Raw genomic sequence first — 9,974 nt, 5'->3', positions numbered from 1 at the left:
GCGGGCGGTGCCCGCCTTTGAGGCGCGCTGGGCCCTGGAGGGCGTGCTGTGCCGGGTGGAGGACGGCCGTCTCAAATACGCGCTCTGATGTCATGATAGGCACCACATTGGCCCTCTTCCAGTCTTCAGGAATGTCTTCCAAGTTCCACAAGTTCTCAAATATCCTCGCCATTGGTCACACCATGATGTCAGTCTACTCTTTTAGCACTCTTAGGGCCGTGATAAAATGCACCCCTGACTTATAAATGTTCAGCCTCTCAAGGTGTCCCCTCACAAAGTCTTCACCAAATGTAGGTTTATGGTCATCTATGCCCTTGTAATCCCATGTCTTGTCAGGCAGGGTGTTTCCCTTGGGATGGTGAAAAACTGACACAAAGTAATCATTAAGGAGATTAGCTTTTTCCTGGGTGTCAGATGTCAGCTGCTCCATTTGGTTCATCAGGAGTCCAATGTTGCCCTTATTCTTCTTTCTACTTCACATGTATCTAAAGAAGGACTTGTTATTGTCTTTGATTCCCATAGCCAGTTTGAACTCAGTTTCAGCCTTGGCTTTTCTGGTCCACTCCCTACAGGTGTGGGCCAGTGATACATAGTCCTCCTTAGAGGTATTTTGCACCTTCCAGCCCTTATAGGCTTCTCTTTTAAGATTCAGGAGGTCCATGAGTTCCCTGTTGAGCTAAGGGCATTTCCCAGCCCTTTTACTATGTTTCCTGTGGGCTAGAATGGACTTCCCTTGTGCTTTTAGGATTGCATCTTTCAGGCATGACCACTCGTCTTGGCCTGCCTTCCTTGCCAGATCATGATCTCTCAGTGCCTCAACAATCAACCTCCTGAACTTGTAAAAGTCAGCTTTCCTAAAGTCGAGGATTTCAGCATCGCTGACTGATTTGCCAGCTTTGCAATGGATAGAGAAAGTGATCAGCTCACGATCACCGTCACCAAGCTTCCCTTCAATCCTCAGGTTGATCACTAGATCATCCCCTTTGGCCACGACTAGATCTAGCAGCGCCTCACCCCTTGTCAGCCCATGGACTTCTTGAGTCAGATAGAGCTCATTAATGCAGGTAAGGAAGCTTTGTGACCGATCAGATTTAGATTTGGAATGAGTATGAATTAAAACATTTTCTGAGCTGTTGCACAGATGCTTACTACAATCTAAGTATAACATATTCTAAACACTGAATCTTCTGAAGACTCGGTCCCAGCCCTGCCCCCACCCCATGTGCAAGTGCACACACTCTCACACACAGACACTCACACACACACACACCATCACACTGGAGCCATTTCAAGAATCCAATGTGGTAGGAAGGCTGGGGTTGTTATGCTGGGTCTAGGGCCTCTCGGGAATCAAGGTACCAACTAGGGTTGGGAGGAGTGAACAGAATCCGGGGACAAGCTAGGTCAGGAAACCAGGAAGTTAGCCCAAGAGTGGGGTCTAGGAATAAACTGAGTCAGGAAGCTGGGAGACCAGCTACAGAGTGGAGTCTGAGAGCAAGATGGATTAAGAAGCTGGAAGATCTAGCAGAGAATGGTGTCAAAGAGAAAGCCAGGACATTGAGTAGAGTGCAGAGGTGGAACACAAGTCAGAGGGCGTAGCAAAACAGTCTGGGATCAGGTTAAGCCCTGTTACCCAGCTACTTCCTGGTCATGCTCAGGAACTGATATGGGGGAAATGGAGGGTCAGATGAGCTGATAGCAAGCTGTTAGGCTGCTGGCTGGGTGCCTGGAGATCACATTATTGTTATAGTTAACCAGTGGTCCAGAGCAGAAGTTCCCAACCACCGGGCTGCAGCCCAGTACTTGGCCACAGAGGGTTGGTTGCCAGGCCATGGCTTGGCCCCCTGTCTGCCTGGGTGAGCGGCTTCTGCTTCTGGTGGTGACATGTGGGGCTAAAGCTGGGAGGCAGGGCAGCCCCAGGAGGGAGGCAGCCAGCTCTGCCACTCTCATGCCAGTCCACTACAAAAAAAGTTTGGGAATGATTGGTCCAGAGAAAAGATTCTTTTTGGAGAGTGGGCCCTATGAATTAAGAAAGCAAAATAGATGCCTTCTGACTGGACTGAAGGCCTATACCAGTTATCCATCAAAGGTATGGCAGGAAAGACACGAGGCATCTGAGCAGACAGAGGCAGACAAGTGGTGGTGATCCCTAGGGGGTAGGACTGAATCCAAGGGTCACGGCAGAAATTGTTACATTGGCTAGGAAATGTCCAACAGCAAAACTTTTTTGACTGTCAAAGTACAAGATCCCTAAGGCTGGAGGTATGGAACAGGCTGATTGAGTTGAGTAGAGGAACCTAGATACAGAACAGGCCAAGAGTAACCTACATGTGTTGAGAGAGAGGGCTTATGGCCAACAGAAAAGTGAGGTATCGGAAAGAGATGGAAGAAAGGCCAGGAAAAGAATTTGAGTGGAAAAAGCATTCTGACACCATATTGCAGTATCATTTCACTAAAAAGAAAAAGTCCTTGAGGCAAAGAAAAGAAATGCTTGCAAAAGATGGAATAATCACAGATTCAGAGTAGTCACCAATGGAGAAATTTCAGATCGTTTTGAAAATGAAGGACATTCAGATTTTTAATCAAGACAACTCAGGTGCTAAAAATGTCTGAGGATGAGAACACAAAGGTAGAACCCCAAACACTTCAATGTCGTGGAGGAATAAAAGATTGTAGAGTAACAGATACTATTGTGGAAAGTAAAGTGCAGAGTAGCCAAAGAAGAACCTACACAGGAATTTACTAAACATGTTAGAGTAGCAGTTGAAGAAAACAGAAGAGTAAAATAAGATGCATATAAGTTGTTTCAGATGCTGCAGGGAGGCCAATTGCCCCAATAGACAAACTATCAGCAAAGGGCTAAAGAACCTTTCTTATGTTAGCAGAGAAAGTGATGTTTGCCAGGAGACTAGCTGCGAAGGGCAGCAGATGCAAGTAGTGCAGCTCAGTGTGCTGCAGGACACAACCTACAGATTTCAGGCAGTAGGACACTGGGCTGCTGATTAGGGAATTAGCAATGCCTGGGCTTTAGAAACAGTTAGCCAGGTCAAGTGACTAGAAGTGGGAAGAGAAATGGCCATATAAGGCCTGAGCCTGGAGCCCAAGGCTCAGACTAGTCCTCATAACAGAGGCAGTCTGGCATGGCTTAAACGGAAAGAGGTCACAAAGGGCTTCTCAAGCAAGGATGTTGTTATGGAGGATGTAGAGAGAGACAAAGTGGCGACACAGAGTGCAAGTGACATATGCTGGCATTTTGAGTGGTCGGTTTAGAGCCTGGCATGTGTTGCCTGGGTTGTGCCACAGAGCATTGAGACTAGTGCCTGGAGAAGAGCCTAAAGGGGTACATGCCCCAAAGCACATTCTGTCAGGGATAGGTGAGAACGAGGAGTAGGTGCCCCAAAAGTCAAACTAGGAGAGAAAGAAAGAGCCCTTCTCAAGTTACGCTGTGAGGATGGGCTGATTGGCAGCCTAATGATGAGCATGCCAGGCAAGGCACTGAAAGCTGAACTCAGGTTCTTTGAAGGCAGCCTCCAAATATATTAACTTTGACATTAAAATCTGGCAGGAAAGAGAGTGAGGCCAAATTAGGAAAGCTGAGTAGAAGAACAGAGTGCAGCCCCTAAGGAGTGCTGTGGCTGTTCCTGGAGGCGGAGCTTGTTACAGATGCAAATTGACATTAATGGTACCTTGTGGGATCACAAACATTCGTTTTATGGCTTATTACAATTTTCCTGGCTCCTCTTTTTAATTTCCACTAGCAGTAACGGTCCTCTTACCTTTTGAATGATCTCACTCTTTCACATAATGAGGCTTATGTATTTCAGCTGCTCCTTACTTAGTCTGTAATTACTTTTGTTGTTTATGCCTTGCTCCACAAATTGACTCCTTTCTTTAAGTGATCATTTTCTTCATCTTTGTAATAGGGTTAAACAAAAAAAAATTTTCTACCTTGTAGTTAAACTTTCTGCCTCTTTCTCAGATCTGGGGAAGGGCATTTCATGCCCAAAAGTTTGTCAATTTTCTCTCCCAACTATATTGTTGTCCCAATAAAGATACTTCCTAACAAATTCTGCTTCATATATATGCCCAGACCATCCTAGCTACAACAGCACTGCAACTTTAGTATTTCATGAAAATATGTCTGCCGCAGTTACTTTTTGACTGACAGTATCACCACAAAGCTAGAGTTATTTTGATGCATTTCACTGACTTCATGTTTTCACTGTACAAGCTATGCGTTTCCCTGTATATTAGGCATTTTGCCTTGTCTTTAATGCATGCTCAAATCCAAGTACAAGCACAATTTTAACACATTAGCTAGTGAAGGTAAATGTTAGCATAGGGTTCACCACAAATATGTACAGTATTTTTACACTCCAGCTTGCCCTATTTATATTGGGAATTTAACACATTTCAGCTAATATAAGTTTGAAGAGACCTTTTCATACAACATAGTTATGACTTTTTAGGCCTTTTTGTATATTTTTGTTTTGCTTTGTATTTCTGAATGCCATCCTAACTCTGTATGGCCCTGAGTTCCTGCTGCTTTCTGTTATTATTACAACTTCCGTAAAAAGTTTTACCTTTCAATTATTTGTGTGCGCTTTCAGCCTTAACTCCAGCTGATAGTAGGATTGGTTTTTTTAATGGAAATTTTAGTCTCACAAAGAGGTGCAGTATGGCTGAGGTTTTTATAAAGCTGCTTTTATAAATCTATTGTAAGAAATGTGTGGAGCTGTCAGGCTAATCAGTTTTTGCCATGTCATTGCTGTTTAAAATCCTCAAAGCTTCTATTGATATGTGCATCCAAGACATTATGACCTATCTTGAGGAGAAGGTCATAAACCATATCTGCAATCAGCAAAACTTCCCACTTCAATTTTCCAAAATCTTACAAGATTAAAAATGAACAAAAACTTGCTGTTGAGTTTGCAGATTGAAGTGATTATATACCTCCTGTGAGTTCCCAGGAATTTTATTTTACAATTGCATCTTTATCCTGGTAGAAATAGCATTCTACAGTGAAACAACAGGAGATGAAAATAGATTAACTGTGCAGCATAGGAAAACAAAGAGAGTTGTAGGGACTAGGTCTCCTCCACTTGAAGCTGATACAAAATGCCAGTGGCTTTAGTTTATATGATTATATTGCTTTAACAGGTGCCATTTTTCTGGTGTGAAAGTAGACTTATGAACAAAGCAGCAATCTGATTTGTATTGTATGTATTATGTACTTTTACTTAAGATGTACCCCTGGAGTTTTAAACAATCTTTTATGACAAAGACTGCATGGCGGTGGAAGATAAAATAGTCACTGAGATCCATTAAGTGATTGTGACAATTCACTGAGCCTGATGGGTTCAAAAAGAAAATGAACATTAGTTAAATACAATAAAATTGATAAGTATATTGTACTCTGTTCTGTGTTGGAGTCCATATAGTCTATGTTAGGAAATACTGTATACATTGTACATATATGCCATATTTGCCTCATTGTCAGATGGGTAAATAACTGAAGCAGAAAGCTGAGAACTGCTGCTCACTAATAGATCAGCGCATTGAAAGGAATATATAGTTCATTCTGGGTGTGTCTACATGTGTGCCAGACTGCATGGTTGTTACTTAAGTAAGTACTAAGTGACTGTGCAGTAACCACCATTACTGCACAGTCCTTGCACCACATGGTTTTTTTTCTGACAGTACTGCAATAATGTTTCATGTAGACAGACCCTCTGTAATGAAAAGAGTTCACTTGTAAATCTATGTAAAGTCACTTCATTATTTTCTTTCTGGAGTAAACCCACCCTAGGCAGGCGTCTACACATGCACCAATTTGGGAGCAGATTTGCTGCTCCTGGCAGCAATCTACTTCTGTACCCTCTGGCCCTGCATTGGCATCCTGCAGCAGCCAGGGGGAGCTCTATTCTCCCCTTGGTGCTAGCCTAGGGGCTGGCAGGGAGCTGTCTCCTGTTTGGGAGCTGAGAGATTTCTCCCTATCCCCAGGATCTACCTGATGCTGGGGCAGACTCTGGTGGTGGAGCCTGCATAGGGACAATGTCTCCCTGCCCCAGCAGCAGGGAGATCCTGGTCCCAGCTCCCCGATCAGGGGCAGAGAACTTGGAAAGAGCTGTAGGGAAGGGGCAAGTCCCAGCCCCCTGCCCTGATCCACTGGTGGGGTAGCTAGCAGTGAGACCCTGGTTGGGCAGGGATTCCCTGCCCAGCTGGGAGCTTGCTGTTAGCTGCAGGGCTGGAACCTGCCTCTGACCAGGACAGTCCCCAGCCAGTTCCAGGCTGCTCAGGGAAGTCTGCACATGAAGCCCTGAGCTGGCTGGAGACTGCCTGAAATGGGAGCGTCCCAACCACTCCAGGCTGCATGTGCAGATTTCCTTGAGCAGCCTGGAGCTGGCTAGGAACTGTCTTGGTTAGGGGGAGGTCCCAGCAAGCTCCTGGCTGGGTGGGGAACTCTCCCCATGCAGGGAGCTCCCAGCCCCAGCTCCATGATCACGGAACATGGGCTGTGAGATTGCATTCATGGAGGTGGGGCTGGGAGCAGAGTGGGAGCAGGGAGATTGCTCCCTCCCCTGTTCCATGATAATGGAGCTGGGGCTGGGAGTACTCTCCTACTCCCACTCTGCAGTTGCAGGGCTGGGGCAGCGAGCAATCTTCTTGCCCCTGTTCCATGATCATGATCATGGAGCAGGGTCTGGGAGCTCCATGCTGCCAGGGCAGAAGGATATTCTCCCCACGTGGGCTCTGGTGGAGGACCTGCTCCAGCAGCAGGCAGCTCCCGAGGGCAGGGAGCAATCTCCTGCTCTCTGCTGCCTGCTGACCAGGAGCAAATTTGTTCCTGGTCAGCCATCTACACATGCCTTACTGCATAGTAATTACTCGGCAGTTAATTTGCTACATGCATTTGCATCTAGTGTAGACATGCCCTGTATCTAGCTGTCTTCTCTTATCTACTTGAGCCAGGGACCACCTTACAATCCTCTGTTTGTTTAGTGGCTAACAGTGATATCCTGATCCAGGACTAGACTTCTAGGCTCTATAGTAATAATGAATAAATGAGATAAAAGCTTCTGATAATCTCCCAGTGGGATTCTGCTCAGAGCAAGTATTGGACTGACTGTTCTGAGCATCATTTCACTTTCTAGTTTGCTAATATATACCCTGAGGGTGGTAGAATTGTCTCATGGGTAAGGAGAACACAAGCTTTATCCATATTGAGTTATCCAGTGCTTCCTTGCCAGCAGCTGAGCATGGTGAGATCTGTTCCATGTGTATTCCCTATGTATTGGGTCCCTGAGCCTGACCAAGGCAACTGAGAGTAAAGGAGGATAATGGGAACAGTTGTTACCGTCTGCTTCTGTATTGGGTTGCTAGGGCTTCATTGGTTTTTCTTTTTTTTTTTAAATTCCCTTACTGCTATTCTTCACATCCATCAGTCTCCCTTCTGCCTGAATCATGGCAGCAGGGAAGACCAAGGTGTGGCTGGGAAGAAACTGGGGAGAGCTGAGGGAAGAGGCGCCTGGCTGCCCAGCACAACTATGTCAGAGTAACTTCAGGAAGATGTTAAAAGAGGGCCATGGGAACAAAGTGCACCTTGGGGGCAGAAAAGAAATTATTATAGTAAAGTGTTATATACTATATAGTATTATATAGTAGGGGTGCACAAAGTGGGCCCTATTTGATTTAGATTCAGCCTGAATCAGGGACAGTGATTCGATTTGTTGATCTGGATCACTGTCCCTGATTAGATTCAGCCAAATCCAAATCTGAAGATTTGATACCCATTTGGAGAATCAGCAATTTGGACATGAAACCAGCTTTAAAAGTTTTTTCTACATACCTTGAGGTAGTAGGTGATCGCTGCGATGCTGGGCTGGATGGAGCATCCCACAAGAGTGTGGGGGGCGTCCATGTGCTCAGCGACGAACCCGGAAGTGGACCAGAAGTACTTCCGGTCCACTTCTGGCTCTGCCAGGGAGCGTGCTGCCCCCCCCCACCAATGCCTCCCCAGTTCGGCGATTGGCTGTAGGGGGACCCCAAGTGCCGCTCTACCCAGGAGGCACCAGTCATTGAGCCAGCGGGGTAAAGGGAGGGTCCCCCATTTTCAGGTGTAGCCCAGCCAGAATTAATGGTGTGATAAGATGAGGAATAAGCCACAAAGTTATTCCATGAAAAATATGTAATAAGGGTCTTGTTACTTATTCATTTTAGGCAGCACTTAACTGCTGGGGTAGGGACAGATATTACACACAAAATAATTTAAGTGATCAGACACTAGTTTAAACCTGGAACAGAATAGATGTTGAGTGCACATAAACTAGTTTGAAAATGGCTGAAACCAGTTTGAGATGAACCTGGTTGAATGTAGTATCAGACTTAACTGATTTGGCCCAAACCAGTTTATGCAATGTCTGTCCCAGACCTCTTGGTGATTTAATATAAACCAGAGACCCCCAGAATCCCCATGCTCTCTGGGCTGGGCAGGGCTATCTGTTTCACAAAAGGGCTGGCCCCTTCTCTCTGCTCTGTGGCCAGAGCTCCGGCAGAGATGTGCAGGCACATTAGGATCTGCCTGGCTTCCCTCTGCCCTACCTCCATCCTCCTTATTGTTTGCTGCTTAAGCAGGAATGCCCCCTCCCACCCTCCCTCTCATCTCCCACAGCAGGGACCCATGCCTCACAGATCCTAGGCATGTGCTATGTTATCTAATGTTGAGAGGTGTCTCTGCATGTCTGTGTCTCCATTTTCACTGGAATCGGCAGACAGAACAGTGACCACTTAGGGCTGTTTGGAGCTAATCAACAGGTCTGCTGGTAAACTGTTTAAGAACAGTTTGAAGTAATGGAGAGACACCATTGTTTTGCCGATGAGGTGATAAATACTATAATTAGCCCCCTGTTGTCTTGCTCCCCTGTCAGTTTGCTGCAAACAGCATAAAGAAGCAGGGAGGGAGATTGAAAAGCTCCATATCATCAACAGGTGCATGCACTGCACACCCCTCCTTACCTCAGGGTGTTAGCAGGAGTCTGGGGTCTGGCAACACTCCTGCCCCTTGAGCTGCAAGCAGGGAAAGGCCTATGATGGTGCAGGCAGACCTCCCTAATCAAAGTCCTGCTGGGGCTTGGCCACCACTTAGCTCAGCACTGTGCAAGGGTAGCTCAGCACTCTAGTGCCCCCCAGCTTCCAGCCTGAATGTCTGTGCAGTTGCAAACTGATTCAGCTTAGCCAGGTTAGACTAACCTGCAAAGATGGAATCAATTCAGGCTCAGGCTTTTTGAATGTCTATCCCTAGACCTGGAGTGTCTGTGCATTAACAACTGAAACTAGTTTTAAGCACACTTTAGGTGGACAGGTTTATCTCTGATCTGTGTTACTCATTTTATATTCTATTAAGGTGTGGCCACTCCCCACAGATTAGCTACCCAGCCTCCCAAATGTTGTGTCCTCTCCCCTCTCTTGTTCTGTGTGGAAAACATTTCACCCTCTGAACTCTACTGTCCAGGGGGTGGTTTTGGCACCAAGCCAACTTCCCCTTCCGCCCCCTGGGGATATGACCTTGCAACCCCACGCAAACAGCCTTCAGAGCACAGGTTGCAGGGCACGGTTGGATCTGGGAGTGAGGTCTAGTGGGGGTGGGGGCAACAAAGTAGGAGGCTGGATTGAGTCCCCATGAGCAGGGCTTCCTTTTGGGGTAGGGGAGGTAGTTCCCCTAAAAATGCCTTTTCTCACCACTTCTACCTCCCAAACACCGCAGGCGGCATGACCAGCACCCCCCACATCCTAATCCCAAATCCCATTTTATTAACATTTGAGACCTTACTTAATTTACTACTACTTTATTTCTTTTTAAATTTGTTGTCTTTTCTTTTCTTTTTTTTTTTTTTTACTTTTTATTTTATCCTTCAGTGGCTGACTTGCTTCATTTCACACCCCCATCCCATTAACATTCTGCCTTCCAGCTTCAT

At 46.0% G+C, this 9,974-nt stretch overlaps 1 protein-coding gene across 1 annotated transcript in view; it reads left to right on the top strand.

Moving 5' to 3' along the window:
* DNAH9 (dynein axonemal heavy chain 9) overlaps positions 1-9,974 on the top strand; it is a 388,028-nt gene that overhangs the window by 196,604 nt on the left and 181,450 nt on the right. The window lies entirely within an intron of this gene.

The sequence above is a fragment of the Crocodylus porosus genome, unplaced genomic scaffold, assembly GCF_001723895.1.
Source record: "Crocodylus porosus isolate Cpor-Errol unplaced genomic scaffold, CroPor_comp1, whole genome shotgun sequence".
Classification (NCBI taxonomy): domain Eukaryota; kingdom Metazoa; phylum Chordata; order Crocodylia; family Crocodylidae; genus Crocodylus; species Crocodylus porosus.
Note: the sequence above shows the minus strand (reverse complement) of the source record. Positions and strands in the feature narration are given on the sequence as shown.